At 37.2% G+C, this 22,836-nt stretch overlaps 1 long non-coding RNA gene across 2 annotated transcripts in view; it reads left to right on the top strand.

Moving 5' to 3' along the window:
• LOC123614969 (uncharacterized) overlaps window positions 1-11,250 on the top strand; it is a 255,660-nt gene extending 244,410 nt beyond the window's left edge. For both annotated transcript variants that reach the window (XR_006722485.2, XR_012499091.1), the window contains exon 4: window positions 11,053-11,250. This is a non-coding gene — a long non-coding RNA (uncharacterized LOC123614969). The remainder of the gene's footprint in view (window positions 1-11,052) is intronic.
• Window positions 11,251-22,836: the final 11,586 nt, after the last annotated feature.

Genomic DNA, 22,836 nt, shown 5'->3' with positions numbered 1-22,836 from the left:
GTATCACCTCACGCTAGTCAGAATGGCCATCATTAAAAAGTCTACAAATAATAAATGCTGGAGAGGGTGTGAAGAAAAGGGAACTTTCCTACACTGTTGGTGGGAATATAAGTCGATGCAATCACTATGGAGAACAGTCTGGAGGTTCTTTGAAAAACTAAAAATAGAATTATCATGTGATTCAACAATCCCACTCCTGGGCATATATCTGGCGAAAACTCTAATTTGAAAAGATACATGCACCCCAATGTTCATAGCAGCACTATTTACAGTAGCCAAGACATGGAAGCAACCTAAATGTCCATCAACAGATGAATGGATAAAGAAGATGTAGTATATATTTACAATAGAATACTACTCAGCCATAAAAAAGAATGAAATAATGCCATTTGCAGCACATGGATTGACTTAGAGATTATCATACTAAGTGAAGTAAGTCAGAAAGAGAAGACACATGCCATATTATATCACTTATATGTGGAATCTAAAATATGATACAAATGAACTTATTTACAAACCAGAAATAGACTCTCAGACATAGAAGAGAAACCATGTTTTGGCATAGTTTGGCAACATTAGTCTCCCCACTCCCCCTTCCCATTTCACATCTTTTCCAGGCTTGTCTTGACTAGCCTCACATAATTCTTCTAGATGAAGTATCGTGTTGTTGGTGCTAGACCAGGAACACTCAAATCATGGGGACAGAAATGAGGGCCCCTGTACAGTCCAGAGTAATTTAATATATGTTAAAGTTTCTATTTCAGGTACGTGAATAACAATGTTAATTGAATTCATCCTATAATGATACCTAGATTAACATTTTAAAAACCTAAAAAGAAAATAAACACAGATCACCATAAAAAATTTATTTAAGATATATATACTAAATACTTAAATGGAAAGAAAGAAACTATAAAAGTCCTAGAAGAAAATGTAAGTGCATTATTTAACATAATATATAGCCCAGAAATTACACAAGAAGGATAAAAATGTTTCATTATATGAAAATAAATAAATATTAGAGTGGTCAGAAATATCAAAGCTGAGGTTAAAAAAAACCCAATAATAGATAAAAGAATGTTTGTAATTTATGACAGAAAGGGCTAATTTTCTTCATATAAAGTAGTCTAATGAATGTATTGACAAAACATTTCAAAGTACAAGTGACGAACAAGTAGATAAAAACACACACAACTTCAGTCATGATTAAAGAAATGAAAATGAAATTAAATGAAACATTCATTTTTACCTATCAGCCCGTCCCTCCCTTTCCCTGCTTCTGAAAAAAGTCTGAAAAGAGCACTTGTCTGACAAGGTACAAGGAAACAGGACATATCACATTACTGCCGGCCTGTTTCTGTACGGAAAGCAGCCCTGAGACTGATGTTCGTAGAAAGCTCTGCTTGCAAAGGAGACAGCTGGGAACTTGGATCTCACAGGGTTTCCATGTTTTTCTAACTAGAAAACGTGACTCACGGCTCCTAGACTTTTCATACAACAATGTGGTTTATGCTGAACGTTTGCTTTCCTTCTGGAATTTTGGTACACGCCAGATAGAAGGTGCCTATGTGAACAGCTTACAATGAAAACCTTGGGCACTGCATCTCTCATGGGCCTTAACCTGGGGAGAGATCACGCATATATTACTGCCTTTTCATTGCTGGAGAAAGAGTGTATTCTGAGTGGCCCCTCCTGAGATGGCGAGAGCACAAGGTGGCCTGCACGTGGACTCCTCCAGACACTGCCTGCCTGCTTTGCCCTAACACTCTGTGTGCCCTTCCTATGTGGCTGTGATAAATCCCAGCTGAGTCCTGACAGTCCTGGTACAACTCTGAACGGGGTCTTCAGTTTCCCATTTGGGCAATCTTAATGGAAAACATATGGCAAGTATTATCAGCTATGCGTATTCTTTGTCTCAGCCATTGCATTCAAATATACACTTTCACAGGGGAAAACCTTGCGAGGATGGGGTAGGGGAAATGAAAAACTTACTATTCAGCAGTGGGGATGGGTTGCCTTAAACATGATAATCCTGCAGCCATAACTTGTATAATCATAAGTCATGAAAAAGAACAAAATAGACTCGTTTTTCTGATGTGAAAACATGTCATCAGCATGAAATCATTGTGTGTGTGTGTGTGTGTGTGTGTGTGCATGCGCACATGCATGCGTGTGTTTGGAGAAGTTCTGATAAGGTAATACATAAGAACCCATCTAAAATAATTATCTCTGAAGAGCGTGATTGGATAACATAGAAACAAGGGACAGGGTATGGGAATGAAAGGAGTCTTTATCTTGTTATGTTTTCTACCGATAGATCTTATATATGTACACTTATCTTTGTGTGTATCTCTATAGCTGTATTAATATGTATTAGACCATTTGACACAGTATTTTCAGTTTCAAAAATGTATTGTCAGGACATATAGATGGGAATGAAGTTACGTTCAAAAATTTGGCCAGTTATTTGTAATTCCCAAAATTTGGGCATAACAACATAATTGAATACTGTTGGGAGAGTTAAATGTTATAATTCTTCTGCGTGATGAAATATGTTGACAGTAAAAGTCATAGTTTTTGAAGATCACATAACAACATGGGTTAATGCCCATAATATAATGCAGTATAAATAAAGGCCACGTAAGAGAAAAAGAAAAAAGGCAGTGACAGAGAGTGAGAAGGCAAAAATAAGAGAAATGGAGAGATGGAAGCAAAAACTTAATAGCATTAACAGATGTGATGACTACCCATCAGCGGTGTGATTACAGGTGAATTTCATTATTTTCTTAAATTTCATCATAATTTTCAATATTTTCTGATGCCTAAGTTTTATTTTCATATAGGAAAACAAAGTATTTTTAAATTGTTATAGTGTATTCTCTAGGTGAAGGTATATCCATGTAGCCATGAACGCCATGTTCACTTTTCACAAGTGGTCCCTCATTGATTTTCATCATATGTGTTGCTGCTTTAGTAAAACTGTAAAGTTCTTTATTTAAATATGTGTTGCTTTTCTGAGTTGAATATTTTTCTATTTGTTGCATTTTGTCTTTTCTAAGTTACCTAGTTCTGTCCTATGTCTAAAAAAAGTTTAATCGATTTATCAGCTATAGTTTATGGATTTTTCTGAGCATTTTTTAATTTGATTTTAACTACATAAGTGCTTCTAAAAGTATTAAATTCATTTTAAATTATAAAAGTAAATATTTCAATACTATCTCACTACTTCCTCAATGACTTCAATTATCATTGAAAAATTAAAAATTAGCAATTTGAATTATATAAAAATTGTGGCATGTATTTCTATATAAAACTCTTATCAGGTTAGTGATGATTTCTATAATTAGCTGTTCACCTTTAAAATATCTAAATATATTCTAATTTGATATACTAGATATATTTTCCTATCCATATGTGTTTTGATGACTTTCTTATCACAAATTTAAATATCATATTTAGTCTATAATCTCTGGAAATCTTTTAGGAGATATTTGTGTATGTATGTGTATATATATATATGTATGTATATATAGATTTAGAGAGATAATATATTAAGTTTATTATATATAAATACATATTATGTTATATATATTTTGCTGTGCTCAAGTACTTTGCTTAATGATTTATTAATTTAAATTTTCTTTACCTGAAGCAATCTGTACATATCATGCACTAATTAGAAAACAAATACAAGAAAAAGGCATTAAATATCATCCTTAATCTAACAATTGACACTTAATCATTAGTCACAATTTTGTGCATATATTCTAGAATGTTCCCTATGCTAATATGTACTCATACTATGTATACTGATTTTTATCCTGTTGTTTATTGGTTAGTTCTGCTTGATAATCTACTATGATCTTATTTTCATGTAATTATTTTTCCATTACCTAATTTTTAATTGCTTAATAGATTTCCATAGAAATATTTGGCATGATTATTTAACCAGTTCCATATTTTAGGAAATATATGCTAGTTTCAATTTTTTCTTCTCAACTGTGATCAGATGACTACTGTTGTAAATTAATATTTTCACATGTGCCTAATTATTTCCTTAGGATAAATTCATAGTTGCAGAATTGTTGGATCAAATGTTATGATTATTATGATTTTTGATACATATCACAAAGTGACCTCCCAGAAAGATTTTACCATTTTATAATCTCAACAGCAATGTATGGAGAGAAAAATACATGTTTTTCTAAATATTCCCCAACATTAGATACTGAGATTTTATTGTATCCTTTGGAGGAAAGCAGTATCTTCTCATTTACTAACATATCTATCACGTATAAACTTTTCATAGGTTTTTTTTGACCATTTGTGTTTTTCACTTTTAAAGTTTTGAAGTTAGTTATGACAATTGGTTCAACGATATTCCTTTTAAAAAAAAAATATAATAGCTCTCAAATTAGTTTAATTTTCTTTTAGATGCAAGTACATGAATTAGTGGGGAATAAAACAGACACCTACCTGCTAGTCAAATGATAGAATTAAATGTCTATTTCCTTATTGCCTGTGTGTGATAGAAATGTGACAAAATTAGGTTTATCATCAACTTTGTACTCTTGAAGCTGAAGGATTCTTGTTTGTATTTCAGTCTCCATTATGTGTTTTTTTTCAGTTGTAGTCTCTGTGTAATTGATCTTAATACTGTTTACTAGATATGCTGTTGGTTCACTGAAAATAGAAAGTTTTATTTTTATACAGGTTCAGACTTTAAAAAAAAAAGTCCATTCATTTATTTGTTGCTTATTTTGCTTATTTGATCTTCACTCTAGCTTCTGAACTCTCAAGGAGCCAATTAAAACATCTTTCTTCAGGAAACTTTTATTAGTCAGCTTAAGTTTAGTTATTGTGCAGTGAGAAGCAACCCCAAAGTTGCAATGGCTTTCAAATAAAAAAAGGTTTATTCCTCACGCATGATGATATTTACTGTGGATTGGCTGCAGTTCTATTCTGTGTTACCTTTACTAAGGGTTCAGGCTGTCAGAACAACCTCTAACACATCACCAGTCTCCTTCCAGATGGAAAAAAGTGCATGGCAAGTCATGCATTGGATTTTAAAGCTTCTTCCTGGAGGTGAAACACATTATTCAATTCACAGTTCATTGGGCAAAGAAGTTATATGATGTTAAAGGAGCCAGAAAATATAATTCTCCTCCCAGGAAGATACAGAAACTATTTTGAACAAAAATATTATCACCTTACCTGTTCAAGTAGTTTGCTAATATTTGGCTCTAGAATTATAAAGCTACACCAGTTGCAAAGCCCGTTATGCGTTAATTAGTTTAAGAAATTTTACCTCAATGCAGCCCTAAGTGATTTAAAGCAAGAGTCTGCAAACTTTTCTATAAAGAGCTAGATCGTAAATATTTGTATCTGTGTGGGCCATATACTTTCTGCTGCAACATTTGCAACTTCTCAAGTTTGCTGATATAGCCAGGAAGTAGCCATAGTAATTACAGAAACAAATAGATGTATCTGCATTTAAATAAAATTTTATTAAAAAAAAACAAACAAACAAAAAAAACAGGCCATGGGCTGGATTTGTCTTACTGGTCATTGTCTGCCAATCCCTGATACACATTAGCTCTTATCTGGTTAGAGTAGAAATTTAGAACATCCTGTTGAGATCTGGAGTTTTATCTGTTCTTATTGAAAGAAATTTTACTAATATATAGAAAGTGTGAAATTTTATTTATGGTAGGTCCTGGTCTAGTATAAGGCAGGCCATAATTATTTTAAAAGCTGTTGATTCTGTAAAGAAGTAGTCTGAGGTGTGGAGACATAGTTTGAAACATCACTTTCAATATGCTTGCTTTCTTAAAACAGGATGTAGAAAAGAAAGTTCTATGAAATTTGTTTGGCGGATAGAAACATGCAAAGAACTGAGAAAGCATTATAAGGGGCATAGATTAAGAAAAGGATTAGGAGTTCTGATTTAATTGTTATAAGAAAAAGAGAGTTGTTTCTTGGAAATGGTACTCATTCCACCATCTTCTTGTAAAAGGCACATTGCTATTTAACATCTAAATAGATATAATGTAGATACAATCACAATCTAGCATATACATGTATTTTTTCCCATAAAACTATAGCCGCAAAAATAATGGAAACTAAAATCTAGATAAAAGGTGACATTGTCTATGTGTTTAAACCTTCAGAGGAGTTACTATTGGTAGACATAAAGATAGAAATGTCTAATAGAGTTGACAAATTGAAACATTATCATTCAATTGGATTGAGACTTGCTGAAAATATTTAACAAATCATATTGCTCAATTTTGTTTTAAGAATAGAATTGGTACAAAGGCTTTCAAATTTCCTTCCCCCAAAATGCAGGCTTAAATACAAAGAAATGTTAATTGATTCGTTGAACTTTTGAAGCAACTATTTAACATTTTCAATAAAACGAAGCCTACCTCTAATCCCAGGTGGCGGCTTTACTAAAGGCATACATTGTAATTATGCTTCTGTTTTCATTTCCTCCCAATAATGGAGCCTGGGAAAGCCTGCTTTCTGCATCTGGATTTCAAAGCATCATTCAGACAAAGCTTCATTAAACCCCACCAAACACTAAAGGTCACTGTGGCTTCATATGTTTATGCTGTAGCAACCAAATGTTGCAAAAACTTTGTCAGTAGCCAGCAGAATTTAGAAATATCACAAAATGGCAAAAGTAAGATGAGGTCATAGGTGATGAGTTCATTTGTTCAACAAATAGAAACACAGATGAACAGAATATAGTTCTTTCCCTCAAGGAAATCATTCTGCATAGAAGACTGAAACTAAATTGACAATTAGAATGTTTCATGTAAATGCAAAGTTGGTTTCCATTAAATAGCTGTACTGAGCTGACCTAGGAAATCTTCTTTCCCATTTCTAATACACTGAAATGCCACTTAAAATGTAACAACTGCAAATAAAATTATATAACTGAGCACAAGATCTAAACAAGGAAAAAAGTCTCCAAATAAAAAGGAAACTGAAAGTTGGAGCACTGAATGGAAACTGAAGTTTGGGGGTGGCTCATGAACTTTACTGACTAGAGCCTAGGGCTCTACTACCCTCTGTAAGAGGAAGAGATTGTGCTGGGGTCTGGAAATGAGACACTGCATAAAACCTGGATTCATAAAGCCTGATCCATTCATAAAATGAAATCTATGCAAACTTCACAATCCAGAAAAGCAGCACAAAAACTTGCAGCTTGTCTGAGGGTATGAACAGAAACGATGACTTGAAAAGAATCATAATGTCAGGGATTTTCCCTTCTATGAAGTAGGAATTCATACTCCACAGTTGACACCTCCTGCTAGTCCAGGGAAAAGATCCTTTAAAAGCAAGTATTTCTGAAAAGATATTCTTACAATCTGGAAAAAAATAAAGCTCTAACTGAAAACTGCCCCTGATGAGACTGAACTTATATTTTAAAAATTATGAATCACATATGAAATAAAAGATTGAGAGTCAGCAAGCACACCAAATAGAAGAGAACTGGTGATAATAAACTAATTTAGAAGAGAATTTGATATAAGTAGATTTTATAATGGTCAGATAGACAAAGAAAATAATAAATGCTATAAGAACTTTACAGTATGATATAAGAAGAGATACTGTTGGAAAGGAAACACCTTGTCTGAAAAACAAAACACAAATTTATTAAAATAAAAAATAATAAACCCTTTTTGGATGAGTGGATAAATTGATTGGATATAGTTGAAGAGTGAATATATTAATTGGAAGACAGAGGGTAGGAAATCATGTGGGAAAACACAAACTGGTTAAGACACAGAAATTATGTTTTAGGAGATATAGAGAACAAAATAAAGTCCAGATGTCCAAAGTGAAAAGAGAGAAAGTATAAGGGAGGGATAATGTACACTGAGAAATTTCCCACTTTGATAAAGTCTGGATTTTCAAAGTGACTGAACTCTCTAAGTCTTAAACAAGGTAAATATAAACATCCACACTTGGTTGAATTGTAGTGAAATCTTGTAACATTAAAGATAAAAATAGTTATGTTTCCTGAAAGAAGAGATAAATTATGTTTTTATAAGGCAATACCAAATGGGCCTACAACAAATATCCCACCCACAATGTCAAACCAAGACAGAAGAAATATATCCCCATAGTACAGAGGGAAAGTAACTGATCACTCAGCGTTTCAAAGCATAATGAACTATGTAAAAATGAAGGTGAAATAAGGATATTTTCTAGCAAAGACTGAGGAAATTTTCTTCTGGTAGATTTTCACTGTAAGAACTACTAAGGATACACTTCAGCAGGAAGGCTACTGACACCAAAAGAAAGATGAAAGAAATAGCAAATGTGGGTCAATCTAAACGAGCATTGACTGTAAATCATAGAACTGACAAAGTTGGAAAGTATAGAAACTGGTAGAACTGAAATGTTAAATATAAAAGGGAAGGTAAGAGTTGGGGAATATTTTTCTTAAGTAATTCTAATGTTCTGTTAAACAAAGGAGGTTGGGGAGGTGGGTAAACTTTTCACTGTTTTGAGTATGTCACATATTTACGTGTCTTCTAAAACAAAAGATACATTAGGTACATCTTTCCAACAGGTAGAGGAAACACAAAACTAACCACTTGGCCAATCTAATAAAGGACAGACAATAAAAACAGTAATAAACAGTAAAAGTAAGACATAAAGTAAGATGATATAGATAGCCCTGATATACTAATAATCACTATAAAATATGATTATTAAACTCATCCATTTTATCAAGATGTAAGAGATTGGAAAAATAAAATAAATCCAGACATGTGCTATTCAAAAGAGCTACATATACAGTAAAACTAACTTTGATAGAATGAGAACATGTGCACTTTTAGACAAGTTCAAATATGTTTATTACATTACTGTTTGAAATTTTAAAATATTTGAAAACACAAAAATATATTTCAATAGTGGGAATTGGTAAATATTTATAGATTTTTTTATTTTTAATTTATATTTTCACATTATGTTTCTCTAAGCAATTATTTCTGGTACATATGAATGTAATTATTTTTGGATATTTATTTTGTAATCATTTATATTCTTATATAAACAATCTAATCCATACATATTTGTACATTAGTTTCTTTTTTCCAGCTGATAGAAAAAGTTAATTTTATCATATTGTGATGGCTAGACTTCCAGAGAAATACTAAAGCACATGGTGAAAACTAGTATATAAGTTTTGCTTCTGAGCTCAGTGGAATTTCTTTAATATTTAACTATTAGATATGGCATTATTTGTTAGTATAATGTAAATAGTTTTTTTATTATTAAGGTAGCTTCTTCAATTCTTAGTTTGTATAGCTTTTATCAGAAAGATGCATAATTTTATTTAAATCCATCATACTAGAGATACGGTCAGATTTTTTTTCTTCTTTGCCTTACTGAAAAGAGTATTATTAATAGTTTCTCATCATCAACCATTCTTGCATTTTTAGATTAAGCCCTAATTGGTTATAATGTGTATTGTTTTGTTATAGTGATTATTATGGTTGATATTTTAATTGGAATTATTGGATCCATGGTTTTAACTGAGATTAGTGTGCAGTTTTCTTGAAAATCGTAATTTATCTTGAAAAAAATCCTCTATCACCTCTAAATTCAATTAAAGGAGGAGCCAGTCTGTTTTATTTCTAATTTGTTCAGTATTTAACATGGAAACTTAGCACAGTGTGGACACTATGGATGCAGAAAATCAATAAATATTTGATGCACAAATATGGCAGTCTGACTCTTATCAGCAGCATTTTGCCTAAACTAAATTTTGCCTTTAATTTGTTATTCAGCCTTTCCTTTTCTAAATTCCTTCAGTAGGCAGGTTATTGTCAAAAATCTCTTATCCTAAAGAAAAACACACTAAATTCTTTATGACCTGTGGTTAGAAAACCTCTCGAAAGGAAGATTCCCCTTTTATTGATTTTTTTAAAAAAAATAATAGTTAAGGAGAAGTTAATCTGTAAAATTATTTCCAGTTATGCTTATTTGCTTTTGGAGATGCAAGGAATGAAATCTCTCATCTTTTAAGGAGTAAAATTTAATTCTGAGATATTCTCTTTTTTCTAAGGAGCACTTACATATAGTAACTGTCTTAAGTCTCTGCAAATGGCAATAACCTCTAAGCCACTATTACATTGGATCATAGGGAATAAAAAGAAATAAATTGTTCACTATTTGTGGGAAATTTAATTCCATGGCTCGCTTGACCTGTTTGACTGGAGTTTTAGGGGGCAGTGAGGGTACTCTTAGACAGTCCGGTGAAATGCATTTCCAGGTCATACTCTGAATTTATGAGAAAATGTTGGTCTGAACTATCTGTGGGGAGCTCCTGGAAAATGTTTATCAGGACCTTAGCTTGTGATGACTCTTGGACAACCAAGGCAGTCCCTGGCTCAGCTCTCCTCTTATATCCATGTGGCATTGTCCCTTTCCTCTCCCTGCCCCTCCTCAGCAGAGTACCAGCACTTTCTCTGAGTAGTGCAAATGTTTCTGCCCTCGAGTGAAATTTTTGCAACCAAAAGTTAGAAGTTACTGAAACTCCCTAAAACTTAGCTTCTCCAATTGTAAACTGGGAGTGAAGATACTTAATTCAGAAGATTGATGAAGGAGTGTTCCATCTTATGAAGAAGTCCCTATGGCTCCTAGACCTTAGAATAGGTTCTAAAACAAGGTAACACTTGCTAGTTTGCTCCAATGTCTCATGGTTGTATTGTGCCTTAGACATTATCTTCCTTTTGTTCTTTAGTTGTTTTGTAATAAATCATACAAAAAATACATACACTTGTGTTGGGAAGTGCAGTCTCTCGCATTAAGTCTTTTGGCCCCTACTGACCTGCATAAGAACAAGCCTGGGACCTGAAACTCTCTCCTACTAAGACATTAGGATCCCTCACAGCTGGCACTGGGCTGATCACCTTGTGTAGCAACATCTTTCCCTGTTTCAGACTCAATATCCACTCCTTTGTTCAGCTAAAGTGTGTGTGTCATAGAGCACCTGGCCAACCTTGCTACTGTCTCTGTCTCTTGCAGAGAGAGGATGGAATCCTTCATTCTGGGACACAAGAGATGTTTGGAGGCCGATGGCCCCATTTCAGCTGCCAGGAGGGACCTGCTGGCCATGGAGGACTGATACCCCCTACTGAAGCTGATCTTGCCATGTAAGTAAAGTGTTGTTCCCTTCAGTGCTTGGCTGAGCTGTGTTTTCCTTGATGACTCCAAAACCAAGATGCAGTGGACGTCTGGTGGAAGAACATTCCAGTCAGAGGGGTAGTTAGGAGGCAAGGGGAACTGGACCAGCATGAGGGAGAGGCAGAGTGGTAGAGATAAAAAGTAGTCTAGAAAAGTAATCAGGATACTATAACATTAGGGGCTTACAGAATATAAGTATGATTTCATTATTTTATTCTAGGTGTGCTGAGAAGCCATTAGAGGGTTGTGAGCAGGAAATCTAAATCTATGGCCGGATTTGCATTTTAAAAGGATGCTCTGCTACCATGTGGGAGAGAGAGTATAGGAAATAGTGGTATAGGAGCGGATACATAAAGATGGGGCTTAGTTTTTTTCATAGAGATGACCAGTTCTCTCAAACACATATTAAATTATTTATCTTTTTCTCAAAAGTTAAGGAAGTGAAATTTTATTCAGTCTGAACTTGATTTTTTTGATTCTCCATTTCATTTTGTACATAGGGCTATTCTATTTACCATACAGTTTGAATTGGGTCAAGTTTCACCTCATTATTCTTGGCTTTAAACTTCTTTACTATTGTGCATTTTTCCTTCTTTATCAATGGTAGAATCAGCATGAAAAAAATATTTTAAAAATGTATCGGTATGTATTAATGAATGTGAAAGAAATTGACAAATCTGCAGTTTGGGGTCTTTCTCCCAGGGAATCTTAATTTAGGTCTTTATAAATGTCTATGCCACTTTTGACAGAGATCTAGTACACTTCTTGTTAATGTGTTTCTAGGAAGTAAATGGCTTTTTGTAGCATTAGTAGATGGGTTTTTAAAATTACACTTCTAGAATTATTACCAGTTTAACTGTGCGAATGTTTAATGTAAATTTCATATTCAGATACTTAATTCAATTGTTGCATTAGTTTTAATAGTTTGTTGGTTGATTCTTTAGAATTTTTATGTAATATTTATGTTGTCTTTAATTAGTGACCATTTTGAATATTCTTTTTTAACATTTCCCCTCCCATTTATTTTCTTAATGTTAATGTATTTGCAAGGACCATCAATAATACATTTAAAAGAAAATTGACACTGAACATCTTACCTTCATCACTAATGAAGTGGAAATCATGTTTTACAATTAAATGCACCTTAAGCTATAATTTAGGGAATACTTACTAATTTTCTCATTTAATCTTTATAACAAACTAATGACACTGTACCCTTAGCATAACCCACTTTTTATATGAGGAAAACAGAGGTCCAGAGTAAATGAGTAACTTGCCTACAGCACATAATTAATAGATAATGGAGTCCAGAATTTAGGCGTTCTAACTTCGGAGTGTATGCAACTGGTGGAAGCTCTTATCAGGTAAGAAAGTTTTCTTTTCTTAGTATACAGACAGTTTTATCAAGTAGGAATGTTGAGTTTCTTTCAGCACTCTTCCAAGACAATCATATAGTTATTCACCTTTAATCTTTTAATATACTGAATTACATTAGTAGATTTCCTGATGTTAATCCATTCATACATTACATTCCTGAGATACACCCTTGCTGGTAATGACACACTGGTGTATTTGATTTGGTAATATTTTATCTATCCCATTTCATCTAGATTTATAAGTGAAATTGACATTATAATTTCATTTTACTAGCCAAGATGAATATTCAGATTAGGATTACAAACTGTTAAAGTGACATAGAAAGACTTCCATGTTTTCTAACAATAAAATAATAACATAAACCATCAAAAACATGGCTGAAATTCTGAGAATATGCTAAAGCTCTGCATATAAACCTCACTGAAATCTTGCAATAAGCCCTGGAGAACAACAAAATAATTATCCACTTATTAAGAGATAACAACAGCTAGGATGTTAAGTAACTTGGGAAGGGTCACGCAATAAGAAAATGGCACAATCATGATTAGAACTGTTGAGTTTTTATGTCTGCAGTGTCTTTATTTCCACTTCATGCTTTCAAATGGTGGTTTAGCTGATTAAAAAATTTAAATTTGACAGTTTTTCCCTTAGCACTTTGACAATATTATTCCTTTAGCTGCTAGAATCAGCTGTGTTGTTAAGTCAGACCTGTGTCAATCTGTTGGCCTTTGACACACTATTTTCCCCCTCTTGAAACTACTAAATGTTCCTGCTAATCAGTGACTTTTTTTTTTTTAAACAGTTTGTACAATAGGCCCATGTGTGTGGACTGGGGTGGGAACTTGGGCATTTCAATCAGAGGGTTTTGTATTTAGTTATCTCACTTACTCACTTCACAAATATTTATTGGACACTTTCTACGTTTCAGATACTCTTCCAGCTGTGGGGTATAAATTAGTTGAGAGAAAACCCTGCCCTCACGGGGTTATAGTCTAGCCTGGGGAGTTGGACAAAGGATAAAATAAATAAGCAAATTATATAGCATGTTACACAGGAATAGCTCTGTGGGGACAAATAAAGCAGGAAGGGTGATGTGGAAATTCGGGTTTTGGAGTGAAAATTTTAATACACGTGAAAGGAGTCTTCACTGGGAACAGACTATTTGAGAGAGTGTGCAGTATGTATTTATAGGGAGGAGGGTTCCGTGCAGAGAGAACAGCAAATGCAAAAGCTGGGTTGTGGGTTGTGCCTGGCACGTTTGAATGACAGCAAGGAAGCCATGGTTGTGAAGTGATCAAGTGGGACAAAGTAGGGAACGTAATCAGAGAGGCATCATGAGTCTAATGGTGTAAAACCTTGGAGGCCATTGAAAGAGCTCTAGATTTTAGTCTGTGTGAGATGTTCATCCACCGGGACTTTCAGCAGAATTTCTTGATTGGATTTGTTTTCACAGAATCATCCTGACTATTTTACGCCATTGTAAATAAGTTATAAAAGGGCAAGAGCAGAAGCAGTGACACCAATTATAAAGCCATTGGATTATTTTAAACGATGATAACAACATAGAACAGGTGGTCACATTGGAGGTTATTAGAAGTTGTAAGATTGTGTACATATTTTGAAGGGAGAGCCAAGTGAACTTGCAAATGGTTTAAATGTGGATTAAAAGAGAAGAGGGAAAATAAAGGAGAATTTTGTTCTCACCCACTGGAATGATTGAGATGTCATAAAAGGTCGAGAAAAGACCTTGGATGAGGCTGAACTAGAGGCGTATGCAGGTTTCCTAGCAGGAGGAGCCAGTGCCTGCCCACTGCTGGGTGAAGCTTGGTCCTGGACCTCTGGTGGGTAGAGGCGTTTGTGGCTCCAAAAGTCCGCTGATGGGTGGGGCTGTGTTCCCACCCTGTACTTTGTTTGGCCTGAGGCTTCCCTACAGGCTGTTGCGTGGAGCTAGGTCTTGGTGCTAATGATCCAATCAAGATGTCAGCCTCCAGGAAAGCTCATGTAGATTAACGCTCCTGGAATGTCCGCCACCAGCTTTTACGTCCTGTGAGTGAGCCACAGCCATCCCCCATGTCCCCAGGAGACCCTCCAAATCCAGCAGGCAGGCCTGGCCCAGGATCCTATGAAATCACTGTCTCTGCCCTTGGACCTGGTGCACATGAGTTTCCATGTAAGCTTCTCAAGTGAATGGAGTCTCTGTTTCCCCCAGTCCCATGAGGCCCCCAGAGCCAAGCCCCGCTGGCCTTCAAAACCAGATGTCCTGGGGTCTCCTTCTCTTAAAAGCCAGGTTTGAGGGAAAATAACAAAAGTTCAGTTTTTGATGCATTAAACTTGAAACGGTTATTCAACCACCACGTAGAGTAGGCAGTTGGAAACGGGGTCTGCTGTTCAAGAGGTAAGTCTGAGCTGTAGATAGGATCCTGAGACTGTCAGGTTACAGGGTCTTTAAAGCCAAACAATTGATGAGATCTCCAACAGAGGAACTACGTGTAAACATGAAAGGGAGGAGAAAGAAGGATAAACAACAACAAAAATAAGGATTGAGTCCTGTGGCACTCCAATACAAAGAGTTTAAGAGATTATCAGTCTCCTTCAGCAAAGGAGACTGAAAAGGGTGAGGCAGTAATTTAGGAGGAAAATCAGAAGAGTTTGGTATCTGAGAAATGAATTGAAAGCATTTCAGAAGAAGAATTCAAATGCTACTCATAAGTCAAAACTTACAGGAGAGTTATGGGAAGGAGGTCTTGGTGGAACTGGTTTAAGAGAGAAGGAAGGGACAGAATAGAAAGACAGTAAAATAGACGTATAGACAACTGTTTCAAGGATTCTTGTCATAAAGGGGAGGAGAAATACACACTGGTAGCTAGAGGTGATGGTAAAGACAGCAGTGGGTATATATATATTTTTCCATAGGAGAAGTGAAAAGAGCAATTTCATATGTTGATGGGGATCAGCCAGTAGAGAGGGGGAAGCTAGTGATACAAAGAAGGTAGGAGAAAATTGCTGATGCGATGTCATTGGTTACCACTCAAGGGGCTGAAAGCTAGTACACAAGAGAAAGGCCTGCATCTTAGCTAGAAACATGGACAGTTCATCTGCAGGCGGAGGAAAGAAGGCAGCTTCCATGGCTGCAGACACTGGGAAGTGCATATGCGGCAACTTGTGCAAGTTCTCTTCTCATTAAATCAGGTTTTCAATGATGTAGGAAAATAAGGACATGGAATAAAATTAAGGATAATGGAGGAGGTATTGCAAGTTTGACAAAAAAGGAAAATGACTAAAATAGCCATTTAGGAGATTGGGTGAGTTAATGGTCTAGACAAATGTATTATGATTACTATTCATATATAAAGAGCTCTTACAGATGAAAAAAGAAATCGATGAACGTGCCAATAAAAAATATGAGAAAGAATCCATATCTACAAGCCACATACACATACCTGCAAACATATATGGCCAATAATCAGAAGAAGTAATTGTTTACCTCAATCCTATTGTGAAAAGGGAAAAACTCACACATTGGTTTGTCTATAATATTTATGAACATTGGAAAAAATAAATGTTGAGAAAAGGAAACTAGATAACTAAATTACTGGGAAAGGCAATCAAATTATATTCATCCAGTAAAATATCATTAATTGTAGATGATATTTAATTAAAAAGTTTATGAGGCACATAAGTGAATTCATGACGCTAATATGGTAGTTCCTTCTTTTTAAAATGTAATGCATGTGTTTATACAATGAAAAATGAAATTCGCTGTCCATGAATTTAGCATTGGTTTGGGTCCATTCATTAATTTTAACACTGAAGAAGTTTTTCTTGATCCTTTGTTTGGTTTTGTTCGTTTCTCTGGATTTGGGCCAAGGAGTGGTGATAGTTTGTAAATGGGTGATTCCAGTGCCACATTTCTGGAAAGTTCAACTGACTGATTGTTTCTGATAGATCTGGGGCCTGGTCTGATTTTCATTTCAGAATGATTCCTCGAGTATCACAAGTGAGCTGGTTTGGACAGAGATCAATTGGACACATGGAGACCAACTGGAGCTCTCTTCCAGGGCCCATGAGAGAAGCAATAGGGATTAGGGAGGTGAGCAGAGGGAACAGAGAACAGGGAACAGAGTGGGGAGGGAGGTTCCAGATGTGGTGTATGAAGGGAAAGCCCCTGATAGTCACAGAGAAAACCACATACCAAGAAGAATATTCAGAGAAACCTACAAAGGCAGGCATAAGCATGAAGTAGAACCAGTTCCTTCCCGACGAAAAAAGCTAACCTCCGCTTGTATGGCGGCTTTACTATTATAATTTAAAATTATAGGATTATTTTTGTCCTCAGTTACTCTGCCTGTGTTTAATTATACACCACTGTAACGGTAGGGAAAAAAGCAGCTATTTTGAGGACACTGTACCTTTTCAGGCTCTGTGTCCCCTCTCCGTGTGATGCTGAAGTTAAGGAGAGGAATGCGAAACAGAAGAGGCGCAGGTGGCTGTGTTTATGGGCTTCAGGGAGATATGATTACCTCACTCCACTGATTGCTACCTGAAGGAAGTCAGATTACAATTAAGACTGTCAGGTAAAGCACACAATTAAAGTTCATTGCAGATGCTGTCGACAAACTGGGATTAGCTGGGAAATGCACTCTGGCAAACAGATGTACCCTGGAAAATAGAAAGGGAATGTTTCCTTCTAGAACAAATCTACTTTATCAAATCTGACAACTTTTACTTGAGCTCTGAGTCCTGAGCTAGAAAGAGCTTCTCATTTGATTTAAGCAATTGGCACATAACATGCAGGTTGGAAATGAGTTGACTCATTAACTTCTTTTGCTTAGTAGAAAAGGTAGAGGTTGAGAGGAAACATGCTTACCTCACCACATTTCACTCTTGGCCATCCAGAGTTGTTTAAGAGCTTGAAATATTGCATTATACTCTGTTTATTAAGGGGTGAGATTGTGGTTCTAGAATTGGAAGGTTCTTGTCCAAAAAAAAAAATCTGTTTTTAAAATTGGCTTTTAGTCAATCAGATGTTGTGGCTCTACCCGCCCCATGTGTTATCCATCTCTTTAAGTATCTACTTGCATTTATATGACCCTAATAAGAAAGAGTTCCCGTAGACCAACAGCGATTCTGCTATTTGACTTCAGTCCACAGGTAACTGTATATATCATTTCCTCTTAATAAAGTGGAGTATTCCCTCAGCTCGCACACATCACAGACGTCACTGCTAATGGGAGCTATGCCTGGAGACAGTGTAGCAACTAGAGCTCCTACTGCCAAGCCTCCACTCTGTGCTCCTGCACTCGTGGTATTTTTCATGTGGTCGGTCATGGAAGCAGTTGGAACGGCTGCCGCAGGAAAATTCCAACCTAGGGTGGAAGGGCTGGCTTTTCTCCATCATACTGGGAACGCATAGGGTAGACTAGAATTCTTTCTATAAGAGAAGCTGCTTTCTGACCACCACCAGAAAACTCAGGGAAATATTCAGATTTAAAAACAAAATATAGCAAGTAAAGAAACACACAGGATTCTGCTTTGGGATGAAGAAGAGTTTTATGCCACAGCCGATGTCATCTCTGATTCCTCATGGCGCATCGCTCCCTTGGGAAAATTAACCCCTTCGAATACATCTCAATTACTTCATTGATTGAATAGCATGAGGATTAGATGAGGTAATGCGTATACAGCATGTGGTAAGTCCTCAAAGAAGAGTCATTTTCTGTCTCCTTCCCTCAGAATCTTTAGTGTCCAAAGCGCACAGCCATTGGTCCCATGCTGTGTAGGCGACACAAACTCACTCCTTCTGGAATCCTCTTCACTACCCACATACGCGGCAGTGTCCATGGGACAGCCAACAGACAGCCTAAGATGTGGCCAGCAACTCTCCTGACCATCAATGGTGCTGAGACAGTGCGTTCTGTAGAATTCAGAAGGTGCACTGCTTTGCTACTACGTTCCTTCTGGTACATGTTTTTAATTGAAGCATCTATTACATACAGTAATGCGTGAAAAAAGTATAAAGTTTAAGTGAACAGCTTGATACATTTGTATTTAAATGTGCATTCCTGTAGCCACCTTCACCTCATTTTAACAAACGTTGCCATCGTATCTACTGCTTTTAGTAAAATCTCCAAGGGCATTTCAACTTTCACTTCCACTTCCTTCAGTATATAAAAAGAGGACATTCCAACCTGCTCTCTTTTGAGGCACTTTGGAGTTACTTTCGCCTTTTAGACTTCTGTTGCAGAAGTGTAGCAATGGAGATGCCACGAACTCTCCCTAAACTCCGAGCATTTGTATGGCAGTGGTAAAGATATTGTGAAACACTCAGGAACGTGGGAGATGGCCCCTGGTTGTACTGTATTCACGGTAGTAAAGGAGAGGGAAGAGGAAGTGAAACCAGCATTCAATAAGGGCCTACTCTGGGCCAGGGGGTTGTGCCAGGTGATTTGTAGAGGGGTAGCCTTTAATCTTCCCGGCATTTTCCATGTGAAGCCACACTTTCTTGAGAGTCCATCAAGAATTTCCAATGTAAAGCCACACTCTCTCGAATATCCATCATTTCTCCTCCCCATTTCATCTAAACACCTTTGCAGTGATTGTCCCCCATAGAACTATTCTGTGTAGGTATTGCCTTGGTCCTAGCCCCTTTTTCTGTCTCTCTGTCACTCTCTCTCAGCCTCATATTCTTCCTTGGACACTCATGCACATACTCTCCTATTTCTTGTCTTCTTCTCTTCATCTCTCTCCTCTCTGCTGTATTCTAGTATCTCAGACCGATGAAGGTACATTATCTGTGACTGGTTCCTAAGAACACTCACCCCACCCACAGTCTTGGGTGCTTGGCCATCTCACAAATTGTCTTCTTCAGTCATCTCCCACTGGCACAGAGCGGCTCAGATGTTCCAAAAGCAATAGCCCTTTTGTGGAAGGGAACATATGCTGCTTTACAAATTTGGCCACTGGTATTAGCTGAGTCATTTACCACCCTTTTAGATGCCTGCTTTCCCTGCTTGTTTCCAGATTTCTCTCTCTCTCTTTTTTAAACAGTTGTAGGCATCCTTCATTGTCCTGACCCAGTATCCACCTTAATCTTTTGTATTTTGTTAATTACCAAAATTTTTTAACATCCCATTCAAAGCAGTTAAAAACAATAAAAGAATATCTTACTGGAATACAACTGTTCATCTTTCTCTGCTTTTCAGTTTGATTCTCACCCTGCATTGTGATCTAGGCAAGGTGGACATTAGCATTTTCATGTTTCTGAATATCGAGGAAAGAGATCCAGCAGGACTAAGCAACTTGTCATCAGTAACTTATCCTAACCTGCAATTATCTTTATACTTTATATTTTATCTCTCTTCCACTGTAGTGTAAACTTTAGAAGAAATAGGACCACGTAAGTGTAGTTCACTTTTCTTTTTTTCTCTGCCCCTCTCCTCACCAAGCCCTGAGAAATCAATATCGTATGCTGTCGATTTGAACCTGCACCTCCAGTCCAAAACTGTGTCAGTCTGGCAGTGGGTGTCCTGACAGTGCTCATCTCTGAGGCCTCAGTGTCTCTTTCCTTTAGTCTGAGTTTATCCCTGGTGACCTGCAAACACTCTTTTAGTACCTGTTTTGTTTTTTTTTTTTCATGTTGTAGCTGTCTTTTTTTTTTTTTTTTTCCCCTGTAACACTCCTAATTGCAGTTACCTGTACTTCACGTGTCTTGGCACAGGGGCCTTTGGACATTCCTCTCTTAAATATCCAGATATTCTTCAGCAAACCCGAGAAACCAATATTCTGTGATCTGGACGTGACCCACAAGGCAGAGTTCCCTTTTGCCTCACGCTCAGTAGGTCTGGTTCCTGGGGCGGGGAGACTTCTGAGTGGCCCTGAATCTCCACACCTCCCCAGTGAGTCTTTTTCTCCTTTTATTCCTGGTTCTCCCGCTACCTCTCTGCAGCTGTTCTTTGGGACGGCATGAATCTTAACTCTCCAGGGCTGTCAATCCCTTCCCCACATTTAATCCACATAAAAACAATAATGGAAACAATGGCCCCGAGAAATAACAATTCTTATTTCATTTATTGCCTTTTTCAGAGTCTAATGTGACTCTGCAAATAAATCGTCCTGAATCAGTCTTTTCTGAAAAGCGCTGTAAAAATGGCTCATTTTCCTCTCTTTCTTCCCTCGGCTTCTCACTTGGGATTAATCAAACTAATTGTTGCCAGATTAAATTTGTCCATAATGTCAAGAGAGCTTTATTTTATCCCAGAGTTTCCAATGTCTGCAATGATCAGGCATCCAAGAAACAAATCAGTGCTTTTGCATGATGTTCAGCTAATAGTCCTGTTAACAAACAGGGCTTTAGACTAACAATCATGCTTCCCCCAGAGTGGACTGTTTAGAGTGTTGCATACAATCACAGGTAAACTCCGGCTTGCAATATGATGCTAAGTTAAGACTTAGCTAGACTGTACTTTTTGAAGAACAGTCTTTCTGAAAGAGCAAAGCATTTGTGCTGACTTTTCAGAGCTAGAAATTCTCCTGCCCCCTCCCCTTCTCTGACACACGTACTCTGGGCTCTTGGAAGCGGTTGTCAGTGATGGCTTTATTAGAACTGTTGTGTCATAGACTCGCCAACCCAAACCAGGTAAAGACTTGGTGCTGAGAAAATTAGGAATTCAAAGATTTGAAGTACCTGTGCTTTTACTTAGGAAACAGATGGAGAAGAAAAGAATGATGGACTCCAAGTTTAGTTCAATTTGAGGTAAGCTCTTGGTTGATTAGTTGCTTCAGAAGCTTGAGTAGCTCACCCCGATCTACCAGTTCTTTGGATTCAAGCAGACGTCAGTGTGGTGAACCTTGGTTCTTCTGATTGCTGGCTGTGTGTAAACTTGCTTATGTTTCGTCCTCTTTCTGAGCCTTTGTTCTCCTGTCTGTGAAATAGAGATAGGACTACCTCCCTTGTAGTCCTGCCCTGAGGATTAACTGGAACAATATTTGAGTGGCACTTACACGGGGCTTGCACAGAGTAAAACACAGTAAAGGCATTCGTCATTTGTCTTCTGGTCGATTCTACCACTATTACCCATTTCTTTATGGCTTTATTCATTCACCAAGTATTTATTGTCTCAGGTGCCTTGCAAGATGTTATGAATATAGAGCCAAAAAATGCTTGGTGTGTGCTCTTCGTGAGCTCCTGCACCAGCAAGAGACACAGATAAAGAAATCCTGCAATTAGAGTTCAGATAGTTAAGTGCCACAGTGGAGGGGAAAATGGAAGCTTGAGCTGTCATGTCCCCACCACCGCGTGCTTGCTGCAGGGAGGAGGCCATCCCCTGCACTCAGCACAGGCCAGGAGCGCAGAGGGATGGCAGCTGGTCTGCTCCGGGGGCAGGGGACCCACAGGGAGGAGGGCGGGGAGTTGGTGGTGAGGTTTCCGTAACCTTCTGTTGGGCACAGGGTCAGGTTCTCATCTCTGAATCCAGATTTCTCTCTCTGTCCTGCTTCTTAATCAGTTGTGAGGAAGCACCAGTCCCTTGGGAGGACTTTTGACCAACACTCTGTGTCTGTCTTGGGGTCAAGGAGATACTGAAAACCCGAAGAGTCTTAGAGGAACATGTGGACAGTTCTTTCAACCTCATAGTCATGTCTGAGTCTAACCATTAGCCCCTTAAGAAACTGAGGCTCCGAGGGGAAAGTTATTTACCTTGGATGAGATAGATGGTTTGGGGCAGAGCCAAGACGAGGACCCGGGTCTCCTGTCTCCTGGTTCTCAGCTACTTCTGTGAGCTGAATCCATCAGAGAGGTGACAGAGCAGCACCGTAGGCAAGGAATCACAAACATCAGTGTTGTAACAACTCTAAATAACAACACCTCCCTACTACCAAGTGCCTTTTGTACCAGATACTGTTCAAAGCTTTTGCATAGTAGTAATTTATTTGAACCTTCTAGCAACACTAGGACTTAAGTCCTTTTATTCTTACTTTATAAAAACAGTAAAAGAGATATTAAATGGCTGTCCCAGGTCACACACCAATAGCTGGCAGAGGAAGCCTTCCAGCAGCCCATCCGAGCCTCTGAAGGCCTCTCCACGCTGTCCTCTCTCCATGTCACTTCCTGAATGACCACCGTGTGCCCAAACCTGTGCCAGGTGCTCTGGGGTCAGGAGCAGCAGTGTGACTCCCGATCACAGGGTCAAATCAGCACCTTCAGAATGAGAGGGGATTACTGGCAAGTCAGAGTACAGACTCACAAAACCA

This window comes from Camelus bactrianus, chromosome 15, assembly GCF_048773025.1.
Source record: "Camelus bactrianus isolate YW-2024 breed Bactrian camel chromosome 15, ASM4877302v1, whole genome shotgun sequence".
NCBI lineage: Eukaryota > Metazoa > Chordata > Mammalia > Artiodactyla > Camelidae > Camelus > Camelus bactrianus.
Note: the sequence above shows the minus strand (reverse complement) of the source record. Positions and strands in the feature narration are given on the sequence as shown.